Source organism: Salvelinus fontinalis, chromosome 27 (genome assembly GCF_029448725.1).
Source record: "Salvelinus fontinalis isolate EN_2023a chromosome 27, ASM2944872v1, whole genome shotgun sequence".
NCBI classification, from domain to species: Eukaryota; Metazoa; Chordata; class Actinopteri; order Salmoniformes; family Salmonidae; genus Salvelinus; species Salvelinus fontinalis.
The window spans coordinates 11,711,656-11,723,239 of NC_074691.1; the positions used below are offsets into that span (position 1 = coordinate 11,711,656).

Here is an 11,584-nt window from a genome sequence, read left to right on the forward strand (position 1 = left end):
TCTCGACGCTCATGGCAGGCTGACGGCTCTCGACGCTCATGGCAGGCTGACGGCTCTCGACGCTCATGGCAGGCTGACGGCTCTCGACGCTCATGGCAGGCTGACGGCTCTCGACGCTCATGGCGCTCTGACGGCTCTGGCTGCTCATGGCGCTCTGACGGCTCTGGCTGCTCATGGCGCTCTGACGGCTCTGGCTGCTCATGGCTCGCTGGCGGCTCTGGCTGCTCATGGCTCGCTGGCGGCTCTGGCAGATCCTGTCTGGTTGGCGGCTCTGGCAGATCCTGTCTGGTTGGCGGCTCTGGCAGATCCTGTCTGGTTGGCGGCTCTGGCAGATCCTGTCTGGTTGGCGGCTCTGGCAGATCCTGTCTGGTTGGCGGCTCTGGCAGATCCTGTCTGGCTGACGGCTCTAGCGGCTCCTGTCTGGCTGACGGCTCTAGCGGCTCCTGTCTGGCTGACGGCTCTGTAGGCTCATGGCAGACGGGCGGCTTTGCAGGCTCATGGCAGACGGGCGGCTTTGCAGGCTCCTGGCAGACGGATGGCTCAGACGGCGCTGGGGAGACGGATGGCTCAGATGGCGCTGGGGAGACGGATGGCTCAGATGACGCTGGGGAGACGGATGGCTCAGATGGCGCTGGGGAGACGGATGGCTCTGGCCGGATATGGCGCACTGTAGACCTGGTGCGTGGTGCCGGAACTGGAGGCACCGTGCTAATGACAAGCACCTTCCTACTAGTGCGGGGAGCAGGGACAGGGCACACTGTATTCTCAAAGCCTACTCTATCCCTGATGCGTGGTACCGGCACTGGTGACGCCGGGCTGAGGACAAGCACATCAGGATTAGTAGGGGGAGAATATACAGTGTGTACAGGGCTCTGGAGACGCACTGGTAGCTTAGTGCGTGGGGCCGGAACTGGAGGCACCGGGCTAGATACACGCACTACAGGGAGAGTGCGTGGAGGAGGAACAGGGCTCAGGATACGCACTGGTAGCCTAGTGCGTAGTGTATACACTGTAGGTACTAGGCTGGGGCGGGGAGGTGGTGCCGGAAATACCGGACCGTGGAGGCGTACTGGCACTCTTGAGCATTGAGCTTGCCCAACCTTACCTGGTTGAATACTCCCGATTGCCCGACCAGTGCGGGGAGGTGGAATAACCCGCACCGGGCTATGTAGGCGAACCGGGGAAACCATGCGTAAGGCAGGTGCCATGTATGCCGGCCCGAGGAGACGCACTGGAGACCAGACGCGTTGAGCCGGCCTCATGACACCTGGCTCAATACTCAATCTAGCCCTACCAGTGCGGGGAGGTGGAATAACCCGCACTGGGCTATGCACTCGTACAGGAGACACCGTGCGCTCTACTGCGTAACACGGCGCCTGCCCGTACTCCCGCTCTCCACGGTAAGCCTGGGAAGTGGGCGCAGGTCTCCTACCTGCCCTTGGCCCACCACCTCCTAGCCCCCCCCCAAGAAATTTTTGGGAATTACTTACGGGCTTTTTCGGCTTCCGTGCCAGACGCGTTCCCTCATAGCTCCGGTTCCTCTCTCCGGTAGCCTCCGCTCTCCTCAGTGCCTCCAGCTGTTCCCATGGGAGGCGATCTCTACCAGCTAGGATCTCCTCCCAAGTGTAGCAACCCTTTCCATCCAAAACCTCGTCCCATGTCCATTGCTCCTTTCTCTCCTGTCCCTTACTCCGTTTCGTTTTCCCTTGCCGCTTGGTCTTAGCGTGTTGGTGGGTGATTCTGTAACGGGTGACGCTCTCCTCATCCTCGGATGAGGTGAGGAGAGAAGGATCCTCAGACCAAAACGCAGGCTTTGGGAAATAAGCCATCTTTATTAAACAACGACGATGGCAAACACGAAACGAAAACAAAACACTTTCAAACTACAAAATAACAAAACGACGTTGACGAAACCTGAACATAAACTTACATAACTAAACATAAACTTACGTACAGGAAACAGACGACATCGAAACGAAAACGAAACAAACAAACGCTACAGTCCAGTGTGGTACGAACAAACATACTGACACAGGAGACAATCACCCACAAACAAACAGTGAGAATGCCCTACCTAAATATGACTCTTAATTAGAGGCAAACGCAAACCACCTGCCTCTAATCAAGAGCCATACCAGGCAAACCGAAACCAACATAGAAACAGATAACATAGAATGCCCACCCAACCTCACGTCCTGACCAACTAACACACAAAAACTAACATAAATAGGTCAGGAACGTGACATTCTCTCCCTTTGAGTCAACTACTCACCACATTTTATGCACTGCAGTGCAAGCTAGCAGTAGCTTATACTTTCAGTACCAGATTCATTTTCTGATCCTTTGATTGGGTGGACAACATGTCAGTTAAGGCTGTAAGACCTCTGATAGGTTGGAGGACATCCTCCGGAAGTTGTCACAATTACTCTGTAAGTCTATGGAAGAGGGTGAGAACCATGAGCTTCCTAGGTTTTGTATTGAAATTAATGTACCCAGAGGAGGACGGAAACTAGCTGTCCTCTGGCTACACACTACAGAGTGCAGTTGAGGCTACTGTAGACCTTCATTGCAGTGTGTTTTAATCTATTATTTGGTGAAGTGAATATATTTTGTGTAGTTATATCTAAAAAGGATAATTTTAATGTTTCACTATTTTTATTTTATGAAATTCACTGAGGAGGATAGTCCTCCCCTTCCTCCTATGAGGAGCCTCCACTGCTGTGTAGATAAGGAGGTTAGGGTAGGCACTTTTTAAACACAATTCAGGCACAGACCAATAAAATATTATTTCAGCACAAGATATTTGGATATACTCATATCTGCCAAAATATTTGATACAGTTGGGATACGTTTAGAAAACATTTTTGCAACCAACTGAACATCAACAAGACCTCATCACCCACATAATATTACTCTATGGCACAGGATAACTTTGAACACTCACAATGTCCTCACATCAGCACAGGCTGAATGAAGATACACGGTACGGATGTCATTTTAACAAAAGGAGATGTGAATAAAGATGCACTCTTGAACTTCGCATAATTTCAGCCAGTAGTTTTGAAAGTAGTGGTCGCGAGCCAAAACTGGTCCCCATTTTTTGTGTACTATGTCATCCATTTTGCGTGATATGCTACAAATTTTTGCAATTCGTATATCATACAAATTTTGCAATTCGTGTGATATGTTACAAATACAATTTGTGCAATGTGTTACAAATTTGTTGTGCTTTATATCCCAGAGTGCATCTTTATTGTCTTATTAAGACATCATATTATTCAATCTACTAAATGACTAAAGTAATTACAGGGGAAGACTATGCTTTTCAGCATCAGACCATAAGTGTGTGTGAATCACTGCTTTTCTTTGTGTAATAGGTCTTCAACTAACTAAGGTTTTCCTGCCATGCTGCCACAGCAACCAGCATCCTCGTTACCATGGAGACACCATCTCTTGTTCTCTGTATTTTAGATGGGCGTCATTGCCATGTATGTGTGTGTGTGTTTGTCTGTAAAGGAGGGTGTGCGTACATGTCTCTGCATGCTTTCCTCCCAATCATATTTCTATTTCAGAATGACGTCACAGAGATCTGCTGAAAGAACCAGTTCAAAGATATAGACCATTGTTGAATAAATAAACGCTCTCTTTATGTTAAACACTTCACAATGTTAATTTGTGGTGGTGACACAATGGAGCTATGCAAAGAAGAACGTGAATGCCATGTCTCATTTCAGAGAAAGTGACATTAGAAGCTGGCACAGTCTATCAGTCCCTGCCACTGCAGCTGTATGGCAGTCTATTCTTCAAATGTGCTCCAGACTAAAAGACAGCTGATGAGCACTGGAAGGGCTGGAAACTGTAGATTTTGTTTTTTTATAGCCCCCATGTTTGAGGGGTTCAGTATTTCATGACTATTACCTTGTTCATGATTCAGCCAAGGTTTTTTTGTCCATTTAGCTCCAAGCTACATCTCAAATCTGCTCAGCCTCAGTGCCAAGTAAGTGTTATTACGACTACCTTCAGTCGAGTAAAGAACGGACATGCCAGTAAACACTTTGAGAACAATATGGAAAGTAGAACTTTTGAAGTTTGAGATTTACAATAGCCAAGTTTGCGTGGCTGATTTTCAGTTGGAGTTGGAGCTCTCCGTGTCCGGGGAAAGAGTGTGGCAGCATCTGCTGTAACTGTAACACTTCCCTGGGAGACAGGCTAGTGCATCTGCTGTAACTGTAACACTTCCCTGGTAGACAGGCTAGTGCATCTGCTGTAACTGTAACACTTCCCTGGGAGACAGGCTAGTGCATCTGCTGTAACAGTAACACTTCCCTGGGAGACAGGCTAGTGCATCTGCTGTAACTGTAACACTTCCCTGGGAGACAGGCTAGTGCATCTGCTGTAACAGTAACACTTCCCTGGGAGACAGGCTAGAGCATCTGCTGTAACTGGAGATGACAGCATGCTGTGGAGAGTCTGTCTGTGATGGACCACAGCTTCTCCAATTAGCTATAGGCGGCTTCCCATCTTACTATATTACCCAGGTCAAAAACATGTGGGCTACACTGAAAGTACGTGTTACCAGCTGTAGTACGATGAGAAGGTTCAGTAAAAACTCATACGTAACAGATGCTCTGGGTGATACTTCTTTTCGTGAATGCATTTATTCTTCACTGCCAACAGAATGCTTCTACATTGTACAACCTGATATAAATGGAACCATTGCAACTGAGGTTTGCACAACAGATGATTATATAGATTTCACATCCACCACCTATAACAGAAATGATGGTGCCAAGGGTTTAAATCTCTTTTTGTCCTTTCCTAAGTGTATTCAGACCGTCTGTCCACCTTTCTAATTCAATAGCACCGTCCTTCAGGAATCTCCTTTATACCAGGCATTATTGAAGAAATTGGCCTTGAGCTTGACCCACTGTAAGAAGAGGAGCGAGTTGGAGAGAAGAGAGGAGAAGAGAGGGGAGGAGATGCACTCTAGGGGGATATGAGGCAACTGTAGCTGGAGGAAAATACAATACAAAGGCTTGGTTGGTCATTGATGTTTGCTTCCTCAAGGCATGATCCTCATACTGATCAGAACTCAGAGTAGTAAACAGGTTGGTCAGAAAGATCACACGCTTAATTAGAAAAATGTCCTGATTTAGTTTTTTGTAATTAAAAGACTGTGAATAAAAGAATAGGATAACATACTTCATGGTTATAATTGGTTCTAATATTATGTGGTATCTATACAGTTAATAACCTCCAAGGCCATGAAGAGTATATAATATCCTTCTCAGTAGGCATGTGACGTGCTAAAGACATATCTTTTTCAGTCTGGTTAGTCAGATTAACACGTCTGTTTCATGTCTTTTTGACGTCATGAAAAATATGTCTTATTTTGGTTGATTTATGGTTTATGGTTCAAATCTGATTTAACTGCTGTCCGGTTATCTAAATGCTACTCAGTGAATCGAAACCAATCTATATAAACACGTACACAGTGTTTGGGGCCATGCATCCATTGGATAGAAGACACTAGAACCATTACAATTATTACAATTGGAGTAATGTTCTTTTTCAGCAGGGTTCGCATGATTCAGCTGGCAAACAACAGCTTGCAGAGAGCACCAAAGTGGGTTAAGGTCTCATGGCACACTGTACCCAGTCAACACGCTGGGCTCAGGTCTATTCCGTTTGAGACTTGGGGGACTCGGCATGGACTCGAACTTGGGGGGCCTTCATGTGGGCCAAGCTCTTCTCGAATCCAGCAGAATCATATTACTCTGGGCTCCGGCTAATGGTTCTCGGGCCGAGCCTATTTCAGCTTATCCAGCTCAACTCACTTTTTCAAGACTAGAGTCATTTAAGGTTTTTATCCAGCAGGTGATGAAACCAATTTAAAAAAACCAAGAAACATGATATATTTCACCTCCAAGTCATCCAATTTGTTAGGTCATTAACAAGCAAGAAATGTTGACAGTCTCTATGGTCCTATATCTATCAGAGATGGTCCCTAATTTAGAGAATCTCTGACGCTATAAATGCTCTTGATTTTATTACAGGCTATGGCAATGTTTTTCCTAGTTGCAGTCCATCCAATTGAAAAGTGAACATTCTATCCATAACATTTGTTCTAGGCTATCAGCATGTATAATAAACATGCACAATATACAGGAAACCCTTACAAAAATTGACTGCAGTACAATTAAATCATGTTTTTTTAAATGAATGATATCTGGTAGCTTGCTGTGTGTGTTTCTAACAGTAATCTTTTGTCTGTGTTAGCTAATTGCACTGTTTATTGTGCAGCACATTTTCTTCTGTTCCACTGAATGCAATGTTGATGTTCTATTGACTAACTAAATTTGTTTTCAGAATTTAACAAAGAACACATAGGCCTAAGCATTTTATTTCAATATCTTACTACAATCTACCAGGATTTACACAACCCCATTTATTTCCGTCAATAATTAGTACAAAATTATTTCACCTGAAAATATGACAATTATATTTTCCCTTAAAGCTTTTAAGCAATTAACATAATGTGTGCACTAGTTTTATTTACATTTCAGTAGCGTAAATAAGGAGGTAGGCATATCAGTTCCAACTAAAACTAGGATTGGAATCTGTTTTAGTTATTTACAGGCATATGTTTTTCTGTCTATCTCGCTTTCTCTCCGTCTGTCTGCCTGACTGCCAGATTTCTGAGGGGCAACATAGTCAATATACTTGCTAGGCTAAGTCTAACTTAGTGAAAGCCTCAGGTCTTCTGTAGTAGCTAGGTTAATGAACTTAACGGTTAATCATGATTCGCTTCTGTCTTTACAGTTCATGAAACTTGTAAATGACCTGATACAGGTCAGCAGTCCTTGGCCACCCACTCAGTTACCAGTGAAGTATTCTGCCACATTCCAGGTAAAGGGGCAAATAGAACCACCCGTCCTCAAATCCGTAGTCATTAACAGTAAGTTTGGTGTGCAAAATGTTGATCTTTAATGTGTATTGAATCCTACTAACCAGCTTGGTAAGAGCTAGGTTTGTACGACCTATGCTGATGATCAGTAACGTTTTTTCTCTGCATCAGGTCTCACTGAGACTGGATTCACCAAGAGACATGCTATTCAGCTGCCCATAAGTGCCTGATCTTAGTGTAAGTGGATCCAATTGAGGTAGCACCGACTCTAATATAAGTCTGTAAAGCAAATCAAATCCTATTTCAAGGTGCAAAACCCTTGTGTTCAACAGACACCTCAATTGGTGAGTCATGTAAAGTTTCTCCCATTTCACTCCTGCTCATTTTCCTGGTCGCTCACTCAAAGTCACACACGTGTGCAGTTGCAGAGAAGAGGAAGAGATTTGCCAATTACACTAAGGTCTAACAATGTTTGTTGCAGGAATGATATGACAGACACACAATTTAAAAAATATATAATATTTTGTCTCTTTATACATACATTTTTGCATTTACCTTTTTTATTCTAAGACTGCAAAGCTGTCCTCAATTGGGGGAACCTCTGTCCGGGACAATGGCCTCAGGATTATGGAGCGGTGTGTTTATAAAAAGTAGTTTGAATATTACAACAAGTATTAGGATTAAGCAAAACTTGACCATTTAGAGATGAGTAAAAAAATAAAAATCATTATCCAACTACTGTCTAATTTTGATATCCTCTTTCTTAAATTGTTTCAGATTGATCACCAATAAGTTAATGTCCCACTTCCATATGAAGGGACAGAGGAGCAAATATGCCTTTCATACCACTTATGTGTGTTCCATTATAATTTGTAAGTAAATGTGAGCGGTGACATTTGACATAGAATCTACTAAAAATGTCACATTGTCTGACTGTTAAAGATATTTTAGATGTGCGTTACTGTTCTGTCGTGTCTTGCATGCCCACATTATGCCATTCGTTAATGTATATTATTCTCTTTTTATGCTTAAAGTAAGTGTCATGAAAAGCCAGAAAACAGGAGGTTGATGTTTTACAGGCCCTCGGGAAAGTCCTAGAATATGTCCCTGACGACCGTGGTGGAGGCGGACGCAAAGTATGTATATGAGCAAGTTGCTCTTTTTTAAGACATCTCTACGCTATAACTGCCACAAACGTCTTCAATTAGTACCATGGAAATATTTTTAACCAGCTGAGTCCACAAAGGTTCTTCAGTAATGTTCTTTTCTAGTTTGCTTTTAAAATCTCAAATTGATAAAGTTGTATTGCGCTGATTGTCTTCACTGCAGATCTGACCCATCACACCAATCTTCAAGAGGGCCACTACTCTTAGGAATGACGGCAAACTTCTGTGTCAATTGAATATTGACTGAATCCAGACCAGACCGTTGTCGTCACAAGATTTACCCAGTCTTTGTTAGTTTCAATGTCAGGATGACGTGTTTCTTCATGTGAAATCCTAATTGCAAGAGGTAATCTATCTTTAGACCCGGGGGTGGTTTATGATCACACCTACACAGCCTGCAGAACGTCAGGAGATTAATCTGTGGAGACAGCATTTGGCTCTACCGCTGAAATAAGCTTTACTTCCCTGTGTGTTTCTCCCGCAGCACAGCACCTACTCAGCTCTCTTCTATAGAAACACATTCCAAGGAAGGCTGGGAGCTGCGAAATACAAAGTTTGCTGAGAAGATCAGAAAGAAACAAGCCCCTTTTGATTCTTCTTCAAAATTCCTCAGATGTTCATTCTCTGTTCCGCAGGCTGATGCGCTTTCCTCTCTCCCGAACTTAACCTCTGGGAAACACACGATGACCTGTGACACTCGACCTGACCAATAGGTCCCCCTCCAGTTTTTTGACTCCATGTGATTGATAAGATCACGTGACCTGTATGTACACGTACTAGTTAAGGAAATTAGAAAAAACACAAATACTGTTTGGAAAGGTCACTAGAACTACACTTCTGTTCCACTAGGGCTCATGTGGGTGGATTTTATCACAAGCTTAAGTTTTAGAACTGAGCATTTGATTGTATTTGGGACTGTGTTGAATTGAGATGCTAGAATCCAGAATATTGGTATTATTATTATTTTTTAACATTTCATAAATGTATCCTAAATGAGTTTTGTTCAGCATCCAATGTCTTAAATTGATCAGATTCAAGATGCCGGTATGTACGCCCTGATGTACTGTGCATGTGAAGCATGTACAAGGAGGATTCACTTTAACATGGTAATTGTAATGTATGACCAATATTCAGATGAAATTAATGACAAATGTATTCACACACCCCAACAGTCACAAGGAAACTGTGGCATCCTTTACATCGTCACTGATCTGGAAAAGGCTTTGAGGGCTTCACTGAAAGAGCTAAAAAAATGAACACAATGAACATGATTCAGCTCAGCCATCAACAGAAGATAATGTATCCATCAAATTGAGTTGTATGACATCCTAGAAAAATAGACAGTGCGCTTTCACTGACATCCCTGACACAATTCAGCAGCTTTTCTGCATAAAACAAAAATACCCCTCACAATATGCTTAATTTAATATGGTTTAAGATGGTGAATGTACACACAAAAAAGAGACCACAAGTATAGTGCTGTGTGTGCACATTCGTCACGCATGTGTCATGCAGTACATTCAAATGTATTACAGCTGGTGTGGATAACGATCTCAGGACATGCATGGATGAAACCTGTCCTCTCACTGAGATTCACTAGTCTGGCTCCATTCACTCATGTTATTAGACAGTTATGCAGTGGGATGTGACCACATGCAGCTGAGATGCTCACACTCAGAAAATTGGCTTCAGATTGACAGCAGAGTGCTACTCCAGTGTATTTATCATCACACCAAGGCTGCGTCTCAAATGTTACCCAGACTAATCCCAACTTGCCGTGGTACACCGACTCCTCCCTCTTAGAGCAATTGGAAAAGCCATAAATAACACACAAATAAACCACCAAGGTCCTCATATCAAATCAATAAAACTTTATTTGTCACATGCGCCGAACAAATGTAGACCTTATCGTGAAATGCTTACTTACAGGCCCTTAACCAACAGTGCAGTTCAAGAAGAGTTAAGAAAATATTAATAAGATAATAAAAAGTAAGACAATAACCTAACAATAACGAGGCTATATACAGGGGGTACCGGTACCGAATCAGTGTGCGGGGTTACAGGTTGGAGGTTATTTGTACATGTAGGTGGGGGGGTCAATGTAATAGTATGGGCTTTCCTCTGACACGCCTATTAAATAGGTCCTGGATTGCAGGAAGCTTGGCCCCAGTGATGTACTGAGCCGTACGCACTACCCTCTGTATCCCCTTACGGTCAGATGCCAAGAAATTGGCATACCAGGCGGTGATCCACCTGGTCAGGATGCTCTCGATGGTGCAGCTGTAGAACTTTTTGAGGATCTGGGGACCCATGCCAAATCTTTTCAGTCTCCTGAGGGGGAAAAGGTTTGGCGTGTTCTCTTCACGGCTGTCTTAGTGTGTTTGGACCATGATAAATCGTTGGGGATGTGGACACTAAAGAACTTGAAACTCTCGACCCGCTCCACTACAGCCCCGTCGATGTTAATGGGGGCCTGTACGGCCCGCCTTTTCCTGTAGTCCACAATCAGCTCCTTTGTCTTGCTCACATTGAGGGAGAGGTTGTTGTCCTGGCACCACACTGCCAGTTCTCTGACTTCCTCCCTATAGGCCGTCTCATCGTTGTCGGTGATCAGGCCGACCACTGTTGTGTCGTCAGCAAACTTAATGATGGTGTTGGAGTCGTGTTTGGCCATGCAGTTGTGGGTGAACAGGGAGTACAGGATGGGACTAAGTACACACCCTTGAGGGGCCCCAGTGTTGAGGATCAGCGTGGCAGATGTGTTGTTGCCTACCCTTACCACCTTGGGGGCGGCCCGTCAGGAAGTCCAGGATCCAGTTGCAGAGGGAGGTGTTTAGTCCTAGGGTCCTTAGCTTAGTGATGAGCTTTGTGGGCACTATGGTGTTGAACACTGAGCTGTAGTCAATGAACAGCATTCTCACATAGGTGTTCCTTTTGTCCAGGTGGGAAAGGGCACTGTGGAGTGCGATTGAGATTGCGTCATCTGTGGATCAGTTGGGGCGGTATTCGAATTGGAGTGGGTCAAGTGTGTCCGGGAGGATGCTGTTAATGTGAGCCATGACCAGCCTTTCAAAGCACTTCATGGCTATCGATGTGAGTGCTACGGGGCGGTAATCATTTAGGCAAGTTACTTTCGCTTCCTTGGGCACAGGGACTATGCTGGTCTGCTTGAAACATGTAGGTATTACAGACTCAGTCAGGGAGAGGTTGAAAATGTCAGTGAAGATACTTGCCAGTTGGTCCGCGCATGCTTTGAGTACACGTCCTGGTAATCCATCTATGCCCGCGGCTTTGTAAATCGGGCTACCGAGAGCGTTATCACACAGTCATGCAGAACAGCAGGAATCAGGAGGATAGAATTATGGTCAGATTGGCCAAATGGAGCGCGGGGAAGAGCTTTGTATGCATCTCTGTGTGTGGAGTAAAGGTGGTCTGGAGTTTTGTCCCCTCTGGTTGCACATGTGACGTGCTGGTAAAAATTTGGTAAAACTGATTTAAGTTTGCCTGCATT

The 11,584-nt window shown here is 44.4% G+C and overlaps 1 long non-coding RNA gene across 1 annotated transcript; it reads left to right on the forward strand.

Moving 5' to 3' along the window:
- The first annotated feature begins 2,994 nt into the window (after positions 1-2,994).
- On the forward strand, positions 2,995-9,087 carry LOC129825041 (uncharacterized). The gene is made up of 3 exons (XR_008754816.1): positions 2,995-8,043; positions 8,237-8,419; positions 8,558-9,087. It is a non-coding gene; the product is annotated as an uncharacterized LOC129825041 (long non-coding RNA).
- The last annotated feature ends 2,497 nt before the right edge of the window (positions 9,088-11,584 follow it).